Source organism: Mauremys mutica, chromosome 16, assembly GCF_020497125.1.
Source record: "Mauremys mutica isolate MM-2020 ecotype Southern chromosome 16, ASM2049712v1, whole genome shotgun sequence".
Lineage (NCBI taxonomy): Eukaryota > Metazoa > Chordata > Testudines > Geoemydidae > Mauremys > Mauremys mutica.
The window spans coordinates 26,058,725-26,076,585 of NC_059087.1; the positions used below are offsets into that span (position 1 = coordinate 26,058,725).

A 17,861-nucleotide genomic window follows, 5' to 3' on the forward strand; every position below is an offset into this window, starting at 1 on the left:
TTTCGTTTCTTTAGAAATTGTTTCTCAGCCATGCCTTCTGTAATGGTGTAGACTGTAGACAGTGGTGTGGCTTCATTGATGCTATGGCTTTGTCTCAGCTACAGACTTCATCTCATGATGATCAATGCGCACGGAGAAAAGCTTTCTGACAAATCTGTTTAATCACCACCTTATCTGCCTTCAAAACCCTCCTTAAAACTCAGCTCTCCCATGATGCCTACAAGACAGTGCTAGCTGACAATGGCTAGGGCTAGGGAGGTAGTGAGCCATGACTGTGCCATATATGTCACGTGTCTATTACTTCATTCTCCACCTCTCACTCTGATCCCCCTCCTTTTGTTGGTTCTGTCCACCTCTTGTAGCCGTGATTGTAAATGTTTTGGGGCAGGGATAGTCTTTGGAATCAGTGTATGTACAGTACTTTGAACAGTGGGTCTTAGGTCCCAGATAGGCGCTACCATAGTGCAAATGAATAAATAATAATACCCTAAACTTTCAGCTAGGGCGACCAGACAGCAAGTGTGAAATATCAGGACAGGAGATGGCGAGTTGAGAGTTGCCTATATAAGACAAAACCCCAAATATCAGGACTGTCCGTATAAAATTAGGACATCTGGTCACCTGACTTTCAACACTAGGTCAAGCAATTGAACCATTCTCTGCAACTGGGTAACTTCCTAGTACAAAAATTCTGACATAAACCTGTGCTGTGTTCTAGATCAGAACTTGATAAAGGATCCTACCTGTCAAAAATGGGAAACGTTGACAAACTGTGACCTACCCTTCAGGTCAGATCTAGACTCTTTTTTTCTATGGGTGTTCTAGCCATTCACGTTCCAAACTGTATCATAGTGAGAATAAGAGGTAATCAGCTGCCATTGGGTTCATTATACGGGATGAAAATTAGCCATAGTGTCATCTGGACAATCTCAGTAAACTAATTCACTTTGCTCTGAATATCTGTATACAAAGGCTGGTAGAAATAGTCAAACTATTCATTATCAATAATATTCATTATGAATTCAGTCCCATTTTGGCTATCTATTTGTCTGTGCGCTGATCTTGATTTCCAAAAAATGGATGTGTTATGCATGAGTATTAGTCGAATAGATTGGACAGATAACTTTCACATGATTCTCCAAATGTTATCTTCAGCTATCGACAATTCCTATTGTGTGGTTGGTCATCTAAATCACATGGTACTGTTTCTGCTTCCTGATTGGGTGACTGAAGTGTTTGTAACTGAAGAGTAGAATAGTGGAGAGACCGCTTTCCTGTAGGTACTTTCAGACTGTTTGTGATAAAATAGTGAAATATTGGGGGTTGGTTGACCAGACAGCAAGTGTGAAAAATTGGGACATGGGGTGGAGGGTAATAGACGCCTATATAAGACAAAGCCCCAAATATCGGGACTGTCCCTATAAAATCGGGGTATCTGGTCACCCTAATTGGGGGATTCATAGTATCTTTACAGATACTCAGAGATTGCCTAATGAAGATAGTGGAAAAACAAAAAGGAAAAACGTCTTGTGGAAAACTCTATTGAAAATGTTCATTTTTCATTGAAATGTCAATATTGTTGACATTTTCCAGATAGCTGTGTCTCTAACAATGGGCTTGCAATATTGAGCAGCTACTTACACGATCAGTCTCAATGGGATTACTCAAGTGAGTAATTGCTTACAAATGACAGTAAAGGGTTAACAGTCTGCCCCCACCCCCGTTATGTCAAGAGGACATGGCAGTTTTATTTGTGAAAATATTAGTGAATCGGTTTTATTTTGCTATTCAGCCAGCACTAGTGACTAGTCTAGGTTGTTTATACTGATAAACTATTTCAGACTATAGCTGATAGAGGGATCATTCTGGCATGGGTACTCTCCAGGCTTTTTTATATGTTAATATTTTAAAATTCTCAACGCTTTTGGGTGGGGGGGAGGAACCTTGTTAAATGTCGAGGGAATTCCTTGCCATTCACAAATGAGAGGTGATTTTGGTCTACAAAACATCCTGGTTTATTTCAGTTTGGTGTGTCCAAAGCCTGAATTGTTCTAATGTGATAATTTCTCCCAAATGGCAGAGCCTTCCAAAATGTACTCAGCTTCATAATAGAGACAGATGAAAGCTCCATAAAAAAGAGCCAGGAGTCTAGTAGCTCTTAGGGTACGTCTCCACTGCAATAAAACACCTGTGGCTGGCCTGGGTCAGCTGACATGCGCTCGCCGGGTTCAGGCTGTGAGGGCTATAAAATTGAAATGTAGACGTCCAGGCTTGGGCTGGAGCCTTGGCTCTGGGACCCTGAGTGTAGACATACCCTAAGAGAACATGTGCACTCATTTGCTTTGCTATAACAGGTTTCTACAAAGAGCCTATGTTTTAATTTGGAAATCATGATGAATGCTCTTGGTCTCAGCCCAACCTTCAGTGCAAAGCAAAAGGTGTCTGGGCCTGAGCTCAAAATGAGTAGGCAGAAGAACTGAATTGCTTCTTGGAAGGAGTTACTGACATATGGGGGCAGAGGTCTATTGGGTGGAGCCCAGGGAAGAAATCCATGGTAGAAAGGAAATAGTGGATGAGTTTTGTTCTGTCATTCTAGGTGATGTGGTTTCTTCATTTTAAAATCAGCGAGGACAGGCCTAATATTGAAGGTGTAGATAATATACATAATATTTAGATAATATACATGCCTTTTGGAGAAGACTTAAAACCAAGGCCGTGATCGTTTGTGGTCATTTAAATGTTGCTGCACTTTTTGCCGAGGAAAGGGGATTAACTGTAGTATGTTGGCTAAATTCCAATTTAGGTAATTTAATTCTTCTTACTTAAATTGCCCCAGGAGGTCCAATAAGATAACTTATTCTTCCCTTTCCTTCTTTAAAGGCTTAAGTAACCCTTTCCATGCACAGATCTCAAAGTGCTGCAATGGATTGTCACAACTTTGACTAAATGAACCTGGCGATTGAATCCCCTTTTCACCCCAACTGTCCATCCAGACTGTGGTTGAGATCTGGCAGTGGAAACCTAGTACTGAGTGAATATAGAGATTGAACTGTGCTGAATCCCTATCTAGAACTTGTCCATGATAGCTTCTGAATGAAAAGAAAGAGCCAGGGAATTGTGCCCCGTTGTGAGGCAAGCAGAGAAATCCCATTCTTTTCATGCAATGGAATAAAGAGAGTATCCAACAATGGATGTTGGTGCCCTCTTGGAATGGATTCCATCTAGTGTCCTGATTCTAGTACTCTCTGTGGACCTAATTCTGCTCCTCTGGAAGTCTTTGGCAGTCCTCTCTTACACTTTAAGTGCAGTTGGATCAGGGCTTCTGTCACCCAGGATAAGACTATAAGGAGCAATTAGCTCTCAGAAGGTGGGCTGTTCAGATTCCTGACGTTTCCAGCATACCTGAGATGTCATCTCTCGTTGAGCTGTGAGATGCAAGAACAATCCCGGGGAGGTGAATCTGGAACAACACGACCCCGTTTTCAGCTACCAGACAGAGACACACATGGGATGGGCTGACCTAAGGGAGGAGAGGAAGATGAAGAGTTTAGAAGCAGCGGATCAGTGGCAGGAAGTGTAAATTGCGTTCATGTAACCCAAATATGCATGCAGCTGAAACTAGGTTTCTGCTTAGGGTGACCAGATGTCCCGTTTTTAAAGGGACTGTCCCATTTTTTGGTACTTTTTCTTATAAAGGTGCCTATTGCCCCCCACCCCGTCCCGTTTTTTCACAATTGCTATCTGGTAACCCTATTTCTGCTTGACCATCAGAAATGTGACAAGAGGCGAAAGGACCCCCTGGAAGCACTTTGTATGCCTGGATTGCTGTCCTGGATTCTCTGCCACACAGACCAAAGGGATATTTCCCTTTCTTGATTGCCTCTATTTATTTTTCTTCTTCTTTTCAGGCCATTTTACTTGGGGCATGTGCTCAGCAAGTGAAATCTGATGAGAAATAAAACTTCAAACCTTGCTCCTCATCCTGCCAACCTCTTGTAGAGAGGAAATAGCTTAATTTAATAAGTCTGGATTTGGAAACCTCTTTGCTTTACTCTTCTGTGTGGAAACAGTGACACTAAGAGAGAGGTTTCGGGGTTTGTTGTTTTGTTTTCAGTGTCTTTTATTTATTTGGTTTATTTCAAGTGAAGCTCTAACAGAAGTAAAATGAATCCACAAAAAGTCAGTTTCAGGCTTTTTTCCTCCTTCTTTTTCAGGAGGGGGTGGAGGGACAAAGGGGACTATATCATGCAGGGTTTTCCCAAATCAAGTCAAGTGAATCTCACATGTGAGCTCCTCTCAAATGGAAAGCAGGTACGCTTGTTTTTCCGACCCCTGAGAAAGCGCTGGGCTATGCTTGTGATGGGTGGAACTTTCCCCCGCCGTCACATTAGAGGAGGCAATGTTTTGGGTCGATGGTTAGGAGGGCAAATGAATGTGACAAAGAAGCTGAGTTTTTTTTCCCACCCTCAGTGCACTGGGAATGGAGGAACTGGCAGATTCATTTGAAATGATCGTGAGTCTTTGGGTCATTGGTGAAATGAATTCTGTTGTCCCAGTTATTATTTATATTGCAATACCATCTAGAGGCTCAGATCCGGGCCCCACTGCGCTAGACACTGTACGAACGGTGAGTGAGAGACAGTCCCTGCTCTAAAGAACCTACACTTTGGACAAGACAAAGGGCTCTAAGGGCAACAGAGATCAAATGACTTGCTCAGAGTCATAGAGCAAGTCAGTGCCAGAGCCGCATGTAGACCCCAGACCAGCATCACAATCCTTTCCGCTAAACAACACTGCCTCTTGTTCGTAGCATAGCTGCAGTGGAGTATTGCAAGGATGATTGATTTCCCAGGGCAGATGCAGGAACTGGAATTGCAAAGTGGGTCAGGAGTATTATCTCCCCCACCCAGATAAAGCACCCGATGAAAATTGCAACTGTCTAAGAAATACTAAGACAAACATAAGCCATGATCGTGAAAAGGAGGAGAAATGGTGGAAATCCATACAGCATGGACAACAGTCAAAATATGGTGGGTGGGTAGCGGGAACCCTTATAAGCTGGAAGATAGACACATAGGGACAAATTCAGACCTGATGCAAGCAAATATAGTTCCATTGGGTCAAGGGACTTTTAACAATGCTTAACCCTGCCACTTGTTTTCCAGTTACAAAAGACATGGGCATTTTCTGATTTCTTCATCCATATGACTCCTCTTCCTATCAAGAAGAGGCAAGATAAGGTGAATTGCGAGCAAAAACATAATGTACCATCTCGTTTACACCGGTGCAACTCTGAAGTAACTGACTTCATTCAGGTCATTCCAGATTTACACTGAGGTCAGAATCAAGCTCAATAGTTTGTTGGGGTTTTTTTAGACTCTGAAAAATGTTCTTTATTGTAGTCCTGTGACCCACTGCTCTAAAATCGATATAAAAAGCTATTAAAATGTGGTTTTGTTTCTGTGTCTAATAAAGTGCATTACAATGCACGTCTCGTTATACACTATATCAAAAAATATACGTGTGGGATTTTCAAAAATGCTCAATATTGGTCTAACAGTTCCCCATGGGAGCTTAATCATTTACTTCAATGGGATCAGAGTTAGGCCAATGCTGAATACTTTAAAAAATTACGCCCTGTATGTATATTTCACCTAGAAGAGGGTCAAACTAAGAACCTGGATCCATGAACTCAAGCTGTTACATGAGATATGGTGGCAGGGTGTAAGGGAACGAAAGAGATAAGGTAGGTGTTTACTTCACTTTTGGGAGGTCACCATATTGTTTGTCCAGTTCAAGGACAGTTTGGGCCTCTTTGCTGATTCTTGCAACCAGGGTGTTCATTATGGTGCTGGCTTTTGTGATGAGGACACCTGTCCTGTGGGGAATAAAACTCAGAACTACCAGCTCATTTCTACGGCTCACAGAACAACCACAGGGTGGTTACTCAGATGATCCTAAACCCAGAGAGGGACAGAAACACAGCTTCATTTTTGTTCTCTGCTAATGATACATTCTGGTGAATGTTAGATTTGATCTGGCAACCTTTAGAGGTGAAAGGTTCCATCTCCTATCGCCAGTCTTCTGCGTTACTCAGTCCTCTGATACATCAGCATGTTTAAATAACATTTAATGGGCCAAAATGTACAAAGCAATCAATGACTATCAACCACCATGGTCATTAATGGTAGGAATATATTACCCCAACTCCACAGGCATTGGGCCAGATCCTCAGCTCGTGTAAACTAATGCCACCAATTTACACTAGTAGAGAACCTGGCCCACTATCCCTCTTATGGAAGAGAAAACTTGCAGCCTGCACATATCATATATATAATAGCCTCAGTCTGTGCTATGGACCCCAACGGGACATGAAGTCTAGCATCATAAAGTTGCAACACTGGGTGGAAGGCAGCTTGCTGAACTTTGTGGCTCTAACCTGAACTCATAACTCTTGGGGTTCACCCCTCTCCAAAAAAGATGAATTCACTAAGGAAACAGAGCTCCTAATTCAGCTGCTATGCTTCCCCTGGTGCTTCATGGCTCCTGACACTCCTAGAACCCTTTGCTGGGAATCCAGATTACATGGGCTGGCTGCAAGGCTAAGAGCTCCCTGCAGTCCCACAGGGGAGATCAATCTTAGGTTTCACAACTGACTAAAGACATGTACCTGGCTGAGCCGAATGCCCGGCGGTCTGTCTCCAGTGCTCTGTGGCAGCTGCAGCTGTTACCACTCTCTGGCTGCAGACTCGTGGTGGCCAGGAGAGTGCGTGGTCGGCCTAGAGTCTGGCGGTCTGTCTCTGCCTCTCTTTCTCATTCTGTCAGATTTATATATTATATCAAATATCTTTAAAGAGCACAATTTGAATGCTAGGTCTTATAATTCCATCTCGGGAGTTCTGATGACTCAAGCTTGGTTCTTGTGGTTTATGATGTCACCAGAACCCGTCGATGGAATCGTAGCCCCATAATTCACAGTTACCCTGTTATTTATTCTGCACAATATATGGCTGCAGTTTAATCACCAGGGTAAATTGCTGAAGCATCTTTGTGGAAACTATAATGTTACTGTAGCAGTATCTAACGCAGCACTGATTCAGCTGTGATGGCTAATGCAGACAATACAATCCATAATCCTGTTAGCACTACTGCATCTACTAAGTAGGACAAACCTCAAAAACTTCAACTGTGATGGGCCAAATCCAGACCTAGCGTAAGTAGATGAAAATCCTTTGATTTCAGTGGACTTGTTCCCACTTAAACCGGATTTTAACTTAAGCCCTAGAAATTAGACGGTGGATCTAAACTTTCCAAACCTATGCAAAAATATGATGATAAATTTTGTGCAAACAAGTTTTCTGGTATCAGAGGGGTAGCTGTGTTAGTCTGGATCTGTAAAAGAAGCAAAGAGTCCTGTGGCACCTTATAGACTAACAGACATATTGGAGCATGAGCTTTTCGTGGGTGAATACCCACTTGCATCCGACAAAGTGGGTATTCACCCACGAAAGCTCATGCTCCAATACGTCTGTTAGTCTATAAGGTGCCACAGGACTCTTTGCACGTTTTCTGGTGAGATTCTTGCTACTTCTGGTTAAAATACTATGAGACGAACCTTTCCTTGTGGTATTTTTGTCTCTTCCAGTTCCAGTCCCTGAAATCAGTACTGAAGATTCTCAAACTGAATACTTCAGAACCTCAAATGTTTAAGGCTTGAATTTGTTTTTAAAAATGGGCAAAAATTTCAGGAGATTTCTTATTTTAGCTGAACTGCCTCCACTCTACCTATCTGATACTGCATAATCTCTCCATGCCTGGGGTGTGTTGTAAAATGTGGCATCTGAATGGTGCCATGTCACTGTGTTGCAATGGTTCATTTAAGAAAAAACAAAACAAAAAATGGTGGCAAAATATTTTTTGCTAAGCCTTGTTTTTATGTAATCTCCCAGGCTGAGATTTCCACAGCTGCCTAAGGTTTTTGGACATCCCGTTCCATCCAAATCTAGGGCTGATTGAAAATCTTCTGTCAAAACTGGTTTTTGACAGCCAATTGGGATATTGACTAAATTTTTTTTTGCATGCAAATTGTCTTCTTCCCACAGAAAATTTTAAGTTTATGTTAAAAACACCAGAATTCGAGGGTTTTTTAAATGAAAAGTGAAAATTTTCAATGGAAAAAAATTTCCACGGGAAAAAGAAATTCTGATCAGCTCTATCCAAATCCTTTAATGCAGCTTTGAAAATCTCAGCCCATTTTTTCTCTCTCTCCCCTCTCAACATTTGCAGAGCATTATCACTGTGCTATGCATCACAGTTCACCACGTCCAGCGGCTTATTAGTCTGCTGCTTATGGAGAATGTCATTTTACAATGTAACTTCTTTTTTTAAAGTAGTGGTTTATTATTTTCTACAAGGAATCATTGTTTTAACCTGAGCAACCAACATGTGTTTCATGAGATATCACCTTTTAAACACTTAGCAGTTGAGTTTCAGTCATCAGACTTTGCCGTCCCTGGATTCATACGGTTATACTGTTCTAGTAACTCGATACAGTGCAACAGAGGGAAAAAAGCCTTTAAATTTATGGTGGGGCTCCGCTCTAATCATGTTGTTGCTTAGACTTTGTCTTAGCTATCAATCATTTTTAATGACAGTTTCAGAGGAAAGAGCTGAAAAGCAAATCTTACCCGACTTTCTCATCACTGGTGGCATGTCGTAACTTAAATCAAACCTTTTTATGGCACAGCATTGCATTATGGAAGTTATGCAAACTAAGGGCTAAACCCTGCCCTGTCCTTAATGAGTGCAGGGAACCCCTCCCAGCACAGGAGCAGGGCAAAATATCCCCTAGAATGAAATCCTGGCTCCCCTCGAGTCAGCGACAAAACTCCCATTGACTTCAATGGAGGCAGGATTTCACTCCTTTCTTCCAAAGTGCTGCTTGTGTCTGTGTCCCAGAGGGAGAATGGTCAGCTGGCACAGGGAATTGCAATGGCCCTGTATTATACAGGAGGTCAGACTAGATAATCACAGTGGCTCCTTCTGGCCTTATAATCTACGACTCATAGGCGCTGACTTCATCTGCTCCAGGCCCGCCCCCTCTCCACCTCTTCCTCCAAGCCCCCAGCCCTGCCCCACCTCTTCCTGCTCCTGCTCCGCCCCCTCCCTGCCTCTTCCTGTCCCCTCCCCCAAGCGCACCCCATCCCTACTCCTCCCGCTCCCTCCCAGCACCTCCTGCATGCTGCTGAACAGCTGTTCCGTAGTGTGGGAGGAGTTGATCAACAGGGCCGCCGGCGGGCGGGAAGCACTGGGGGAAGGGGGAAGCTTGGCTGCTGATGGATGCTAAGCATCCGCTGAGCACCCACGGAGTTGGTGCCTATGTTATGAATCTATGAGGTTCTCAGGCCCACGCATCCTCTGTGTACATATGGTCAGCAGCAGGCATTTGGACGGGAAGTGCGGTGCTAGTCGTGCATCTTTCTAATGGCCCCATCCTGCTCCAACTGAAGTCAAAGACTCACGGAAGTCTCACTGAACTGGAGGTTTAGTGGATAGGGCACTGGAGTGGGTGTCACAGAACTAGAGCATCCAGAGTCTGGTCCACTGATCTCCATGGAGGTAAAGTACTGCTCCAAATAAATAGGAGTATCATAATCCGGCCCACTGACTTTGTAGCCCATGTTTACACAGTATTGCTTCGTGTCCCCCTATAGTGCCTGGACCATATAGATGTTTATGAGCCTGCTATGGCCTTTGAGCCATCAGAAGTGGCTCTTTTAGCTCAGACAGTAGAGGCTCATGGTTATCACAGGCCCTGAGTTCATTCCCCAGTGCCAGTGGACCCATCCGGGGGCATCTGGTTACAATGTCAGCGAGACTACTCGCAGAGTAAGGGGTCCAGCCCTAAATTAATACAGCATCTTTATGGATCCAGTCCTGTCCTTTCTTTTTCCAATCCCAAGGTCTGTGTCTATAAACTGAACCTGGACTTTGAGGTTCAAACTACCCTAGATTTGAGAAGGTTGAGCAAAGGGCACTATTTAAACCAATATTCATAAATGTCATTTGTTACTTGAGAACTGGAGTGAGGATTTGATTGGATTTTGAAAGATGTGATTCGTAGTTACACCAAGGGCTTGTCTACACTTGGAAAAGTTAATCTGGAATAAGGTAAATAGAGGGCGAATCTAACTGTTACTGATCAACTCCATACCTGGATGCTCTTATTCTGAAATCAGAGTACCTTGTTCCAAATTAGCCTGATCTACACAAGAAGCCAATCGGGAGTCATTAATCAGGAATAGCTATTCCAAACTAACTCCATGTGTAGATGAGCTCCAAGGGCATGTCTACAGGCAGCGGCAAAACATGCTAGAGTGGTTTGATTTCTAAAGCGCACCAATATGTTGCACGTTAACTGGCCTGTGTAGACCCCGCTGACACAGACTAAAAGTTCCCTAATGCACTTTAATTCAGTACTGTTTGGAACAGCACAATGTTCAAGTGCACTACGGAACTTTTTGTTTTTGCCAGCAGGGGCTACATGGGCCAGTTACAGTTTATGGCACAACATGTTGATGTGCTTTAGAAGTCACACCGCTTTACACTACTAGAGCACTGGAAAGGGCTCTTATTGAAAAGGAGAATCAGACCCTGGTTGGGCAGATTTTTACCCAGCGTTGGTTTCCTGGTGGGAATGAGAGAGAAAGGAACCTTCTGAATAAGTTTCCACCTTTTGGATAATGCAATGCAAGATGTTTGTTTATTGCAAGAAGTTTTAGTGGGGCCGACAGCCTCAGGGTATACACCACTCCACTTCAGGCTTTAGATGCTCCGAGATGCATTAGGAACATTTGCCTTGATCTTTTATTACTCTGGTAAATCATTTATTCTGGTCGCCTACTTATGCATTCCCCCTCATCCGCCTTATCAGATATAATGATCATGGTGTATAGCCCTCTCACCCATGTTCTGCAGATTTGCATACATAGCTCACTGATTATAAACTAACTAATGAACTATAACAGCTCAGCTCCTTTGAAGAACTCCCAGTCTTGTAATGGTAACTTGCCACCACCTTTTTCAGTAACAGACCAGGTTCAGGTCTGGATTTGGATTTGAACTCCCTTGGCATTCAGGGGGGCTTGAATCTGGCATATTGTATTGGATCTGTCTTTACTATGTTACTGAATCTTATTGATTCTAACTGGATCATACAGCATGTACACGGGTGAATGACTGAAAGCTCCTCTCCTCTTCTCTTCCATAGTATGTATTTTTAGTCGTTAGCAACGTGTTTCACGACTTCTTCTACAAAGGGCTATCAAGGTCCCCCCGGTTACTCAAACGTTTGGCTCCATGGCATTTGTACTGCTTTTAATTGGTATGTCCTGGTGCAGGAATTTGGAATGCCGGTGTGTACCATGCCTCTGGGTGTGCCCAGGATTGATGGCAGGTGTGTGGGTGTGGGTGTGTGTGTGTGAGGGCTGAATGGCAGGCTGTGCATGTTAAAAACTATGCAAGCTAGGAATACCATATTTAACATGCATTTGGGCTCAGCACTTTTATACTGTGCCACCTTCTGTTTGGGCCCTGCTCTGATCACCTTTTCCAGTCAGATCAAATCGTGTCTCCCCCAGTGACAATGGGGATTGCCGTGAGGAGGACAGCGATTCAGATTGTTCTAGTTCTACCTCTGAAATCCTTTCAGGGATGCTCGCTCTGTCTCTTCTCACCCCGTCGCTTCCACTGGGGCTGAGTCATTGCATTCAGCGTGCGTGCACGGACGCCTCGGAGAGACTCGGCCCGTTCCCTTGTCTCACTTCCACTCTCTTCCAGGGTGGACGCGCGCCCTGGAGGGATGTGGTTTGTCTCAAGACATAAGACGTCCTCCCTCGACGACTATGTTACTTCCACAAGCTACAAAGGGCTGGCAAGAGGGAGAGAGATGCTCCAGTGGTGCCGCTTCCCACTGAGATACGTGTTAACAAGCCCATGCAGCTGGAACGAGAAACGGGCACCTTTTAATCTCTTCTCAAAAAGGCCCAAGCCACTGGAAATGAACAACGATGCGCACGCACGCACACACACACACACGCACACAAACTAGCTGCAGAGAGGACTCAGCAAGGAGGGGAAGAGGGGAAATTATCCAATTAGGTGTGGGAGGAGAGAGAGCGAGCCAACAGGATGCACCTGTCAATCAGGGCAGACAGCTGCAGCTCCCCCTATTCTCCTGGCTATCGCTGTACTGACAGCAAAAAAGGTAAACAATACAAAAGAAAGCACAAGGCGGTGGCTTTGCTTCCAAGCAGGGTGAGCTGGGACATGATGGGACTCAGGTCTCAGCAAGTTCAGCGCGCTAAGCAGGGGATCAGACTAGATGATCATAATGGTCCCTTCTGCCTTAAAATCTGTGAGACTAGGCACATGTTACCTTCCCATCACTTTGGGGAACTGGCCTTCTGATCTATCCATCTGTCCTATCTCTCCATCTCTCCCCCACCCTTCAGGTTCTCATATTGGTGCCCATCACAACTTTCTCTGACCTCTGCCCTAGGACTTGGGCTCACCCCCAGGGCTGACACTGCAGAAGGATGTTGCTGTGTTATGAGGCCTGCCCTACGGATGAGGCGCTAACCTGTGAGATCCCTTCCACCTGATTGGTGGGTTTGCCCCTAGGAGACATGACTGACTCCATGGTGCTTTTGGGAAGGCGGAAGGGATAACACCAGTGTCCTGGCTATGGTCTCTCAGTAAAACAGCTTCTAATCAACCCTGACTTGACAGTTGCATTGATCTGGTTGCACTGGTTTGAAAGCCTGGTACAATCTGGGTGTGAACAATGCCAAATTCTGTTCTATAGAGGCTCCTACCCCTCTGGTATCTTGCACAAATTTGTAAGGTTTGTGGCTGAATGAGGAAAGGGAATTTTTCTTTCTCCTCCTTTCAGATCCCTGTTAGAAGAAGCCCCATGCTCCCTGCTGATATACTTTTCAACCTCAAGCAAAGAAAGGTCTTGAGAGCTCAAGTCAACTGTGAGATGGGACCAATGCACACGGCATGCCATGGGGCTTCCTTGATGTTTGCCTGTCAGAGTGCAAGATCCACTCATTCATGTGCGTGATAACTGTGATTAATGGCACGCACAGGGCATGTGAGCATTTGAGAGTGTACCTGTGGTTCGGGGGGGCCATGTGAGAGTGCATATGACAATGTGCATATGTGCGCAATGTGCATCTGGCTCTTTAGAGCTGTTTGAGGTTGAGCGTAAAGGGGGTTGGACTCTGGTCTCTATTACACCAGTGTCAATGCAAAATAGAGCTTAATGGAATTGCTTCAGATTTGCATGATGGTAGCTCAGAAGCAGAATTTGCTCCCTTATTCTGTGTGTTTGTGCACATTTGTGTGCAAGTGCTTAGAAACGGTCGTGTGTGCTGGGTCTTCAAATGTGCGTGTCTGCTTGGAAATGCATGAACGGGTATTCTTGTCTACATGTGTGTTCATGTATGTGCCCTAGCAGGTGCACGTGTTTTGAGGTGCATGTGGGCCTATTATAGGTGTGGGTGGGTGAGGTTCCGGGGCCTGCCATGTGCTGGTCAGACGAGACGATCACAATGGTCCCTTCTGGCTTTAAAAGTCTGAGTGACATTCATCTGTGTTCAAAATGGTTTTTTCCCCCCTTTTGTGTGTGCCTCCATGCCAGTTTATCTGGGTGGGAGTTCCTGCTGTATGCATATGTGCATGTATCATCGGTCCCTGTCTGCGTGCCTGATTAGTGGGTTTTGGTGGGTTCCATATATATGTGTTTTGGGGACTGATACGAGCTTATGATTCTATGATTCATAAGGGTTGGTGTGTCGTTGTGCCCACGTGGGCATTAATGTGGGTGTACACAAGCTTGTGTGTCTGGGTCAGCATTTTTGTTTGGGAAATACAGTACAGGAGAGTCATACAACTATAGAGCTGGAAGGGACCTAGAGAAACCATCAAGTCCAGCACTCTGCCCTGAGGCAGGCCCAAGTAAAACTAGACCATCCTTAACAGTTGTTTGTCCAACCTGTTCTTAAAAACCTCCACTGGTGGGGATTCCACACCCACCTTGGAATCTTATTACAGAGCTTAACTACCCTTCCAGTGAGAATGACTTTCCCAATATCTAACCTAAATCCCCATTGCTTCTTGTCCTACCTTCGGTGAACATGGAGAACAATCGATCACTGTCCTCTTCATAGCAGCCCTTAACATATTTGAAAACTGTTATCAGCTCACCGCTCAGTCTTCTTTTCTCAAGACTAAACATGCCCAGTTTTTTTAACCTTTCCTCATAGGTCAGGTTTTCTAAACCTTTGCTTGTCTTTGGTTGCTCTCCTCTGGAGTGTCTCCAATTTGCATCCGACGAAGTGGGTATTCACCCACGAAAGCTCATGCTCCAAAACGTCTGTTAGTCTATAAGGTGTCACAGGACTCTGCTGCTTTTACAGATCCAGACTAACACGGCTACCCCTCTGATACTTGACTCCAATTTGTCCACATCTTTCCTAAAGTGTGGTGTCCAGAATGAGACACAATACGCCAGCTGAGGCCTCACCAGTGCTGAGTATAGCGGAACAATTACCTCCCATGTCTTATATACCACACTCCTGTTAACACACCCCATAATATTAGCTTTCTGCATAGCTGCATCACGCTGTTGATTCATATTCAATTTGTGATCCACTATAACTCCCAGATCCTTTTCAGCAATGCAACCACCTAGCCAGTTATTCTCCATTTTGTAGTTGTGCATCTGATTTTTCCCTTCCTACTTTGCGCTTGTTTTTATTTATTGTTGAATTGTTGAATTCAGACCAGTTTTCAAATGTAAGACCATTTTGAATTCTAATCCTGTCCCCCAAAGTGTTTGCAACCCCTCCCAGCTTGGTGTCATCTGCAAATTGTATAAGCTCACTCTCCACTCTATTATCTGAGTCACTGGACTGACCCCTTTGGGATCCCACTAGTTATGCCCTCCCATTGATAACTACTCTTTTGAGTACAGTCTTTCAACCAGCTGTGCACCCACCTTGGAGTAATTTCATCTAGACCACATTTCCCTAGTTTGTTTATGAGGCTATCATGTGGGACTATGTCCAAAGCCTTATTAAAATCAATATATGTCACATCTGCTGCTCCCCACACATCCAGTAGGCCAGTAACCCTGTTAAAGAAGGAAATTAGGTTGGTTAGGCATGAATTGTGCTTGACAAATCCATGCTGGATATTCCTTATAACCCTATTATCCTCCAGACACTTACAAGCTGGTTGTTGAGAAGTTTGTTCCAGTATCTTTCCAAGTATCGAAGTCAGGCTGACTAGTTTATTATTCCCTGGGTCCTCTTTTTTCCCCTTTTAAAAGATAGGTACTAGGTTTGTGTTTCTCCAGTCTTCTGGGTCCTCACATGTCCTCTAGGAGTTCTCAAAAATAATTAGGGGTTCTGAGATTGCTTCAGTTAGTTTCTTAAGTACCCTCAGATGAATATCATCAGGGCCTGCCAACTTGAAAACATCCAACTTATTTGAATATTCTTTAACCTGATCTTTCCCTATTTTGGCTTGCATCTCTTCCCTCTTGTTGTTAATATTGTGTTGAGTATTTGGTCACCATTCACCTTATTAGTGAAGAGTGAAGCAAAATAAGCATTAAGCATCTCCGCTTTCTTGATGTTCTCAGTTATTAGCTCTCCTTCTCCACTAAGTAGAGGACCTACTCTTTCCTTTCTTTCTCTTGCTCCTAATGTATTTAAAGAACCTCTTCTTCTTACCTTTTATGTGCCTTGCTAGAAGAAGGATGGCACGGTGGCTAGGGGCACCAGCCTATGTTACAGGATACTTGGGTTCAATTTCCTGCTCCCTCAAAAACTTCCTGATGTTGGCGTGACAGAGATGGCAATTTCCTGGAGACTTGGGAAACCTTATTGAATTAAGTTTAAGTATCTTTAGGTTCCATTATATTAGATGAATCGTTTGTGTATTATTGTGGGCTGGGATTGTAAGTAGCCTCTCGAGGGAGGAGATGTGAGACATGGTGGTTGAAAGGGCCATAGTGAAAATGCCAGAGAAGAATGGACTTTGGGGACAATACATGTGAAGTGGCTTGCCTGGGGAGGGGAGAATACAAATTCCTCACCTCCGGTTACGCAAAACCCCAGCCTTTTGATGCTTTGCCCTGAAGAGAGGGTTTTTTGTCTGCTGATCACCAGTTACATGAGGCCAAGAGCAAAGGCCCAAGTTAGATAAGGGAAAGACTGAACTATTCCTGGTGATTCTGGTTCTGAATCTGAGACAGTTATAAACTTGTAATCATGGAGAAAACCCAATTGCGGGATTTGAAGGACTTACACCTACCAGAGCCCGAGGATGGAATTGGGGTAATCTCTGGCAAACTTTTAGCATGCCTGGAGGTTCTTTTATTATTTTAAATACGTTTTCTCTTTAATGCTTTCACCTTAAGAATAAATGTGCTTGCTGGCTGTGTGGTAACCTGTGACTGCTGGCAGCTATAGCTGTTCATAGCCTTCAAAGAGCTGGCTTCCTTAGACTGCCTGGTTTGCTGGGAATATCATGGTGCAGGCAGGGAGCTGAGCAGCTTGGAAAGGAGGGAGAGAGACCCAGGTCTGTACCTGAGAGAGCTGACTGCTGAGGAGCTGGGAGCCTGGAGTGAGTGCCCTTGAGGGGCCATCCACAGGGAATGCAGGTCCAGTTGCCCTGAACTGTGATGACTGGGGCAAGTCATTTAGCCTCCCTGTGCCTCAGTTCCCCTTCTGTAAAATGGGGATAATGGCACTTCCCTATTTCAGAAAAGTGTTGTGAAGGTAAATGCATCAAAGATTGTGAGGTGCTCTGATACTACTGTAATGGGTACCATAGCCGGTCATGCATTTTGAGTGCAGGGGCAAAGCCCTTCTTTTACTGCTGGCAGCTGGGAGGGAGGGGAAGCAACACAGTTCCAGCCTTACATATTGTCCTTGAGCATCTGCCCTGGTGTAGGGCAGGATAGCTCGTTTCAGGCCAGGAGAGATGCTCTGCTGGCCCATGTCACTGCTGCTCTGAAAAAGAGCAGTCTGTGTCCCTGACTAGCATGGGATGCCAACCACAGCATGTTTGAGAGCTGGCTGGAGGCCCAGTCTCTCTCAGCCAGCAGTCCACATGCTCTTGAGGCCGCTAGTTGTCAGTCAGTTTGGTGTAGGCAGGCTTCGCTCTTTGCCAATGTTTGAGCAGTCGGTAGAGAATTCTGCACTGCTGCTGTGTGAGTGAGCAAAAGGGTTAAGGCTCTCGATGCCATCCACCCCACCAATTACATCCATGCTACACAGGGGAGACGGTGGCCATAAGGGGGTCTGCAAATACACGTGTCTTTGTTTCAGCAAGTGTGTGTCGGTATGGTTGTGGTGTGCATGCCTGAGTTTATAATAAGTATGAACCGGTGCTTTCTTGCGAGTTGTGGGTGTGTTTAGGAATGCACACGTATATGTTGACTGTGTGTGCAGGGGTATGTGGGTGATCGTGCTGGAGCAGATGTGTTTGTGTTTATGGTATGGATACGTGGGTTTCTGTGTGTGTGTTGTTCACACATATCTGATAGCAGCAAATAATGTCACCTCCAGACCTGGAAGGTACCACGACGTTCTCCCATCCCTCCCAGGATTAAAAACAACAACAAACAGTGGAGATACAGGAGGAGCTGCTCCTATTCTCCTTTAAAGAGCAGTTAGCAAATTGGCAGCCCCCAGTGCATGCTGGATCCAAGTTCACTTTTGCACTGGGGTGCAGAGAAGAGAGAAGCAACGATTCGTTTGCCACTGCCCTCAAGCCAGGAAACC

General features: G+C 44.6%; 2 long non-coding RNA genes across 2 annotated transcripts in view; one reads left to right on the plus strand and one right to left on the minus strand.

Annotated features, from left to right (window-relative positions):
- The window catches only part of LOC123351275, a 30,146-nt gene extending 23,266 nt beyond the window's left edge, over window positions 1-6,880 (minus strand). The window contains exons 1-2 of the long non-coding RNA XR_006573981.1: window positions 6,671-6,880; window positions 3,403-3,520 (exon numbers count right to left, since the gene is read on the minus strand). This is a non-coding gene — a long non-coding RNA (uncharacterized LOC123351275). The remainder of the gene's footprint in view (window positions 1-3,402; window positions 3,521-6,670) is intronic.
- A 114-nt stretch (window positions 6,881-6,994) lies between these two features.
- Window positions 6,995-17,861, plus strand: part of LOC123351274 — a 124,025-nt gene continuing 113,158 nt past the window's right edge. The window contains exon 1 of the long non-coding RNA XR_006573980.1: window positions 6,995-7,213. This is a non-coding gene — a long non-coding RNA (uncharacterized LOC123351274). The remainder of the gene's footprint in view (window positions 7,214-17,861) is intronic.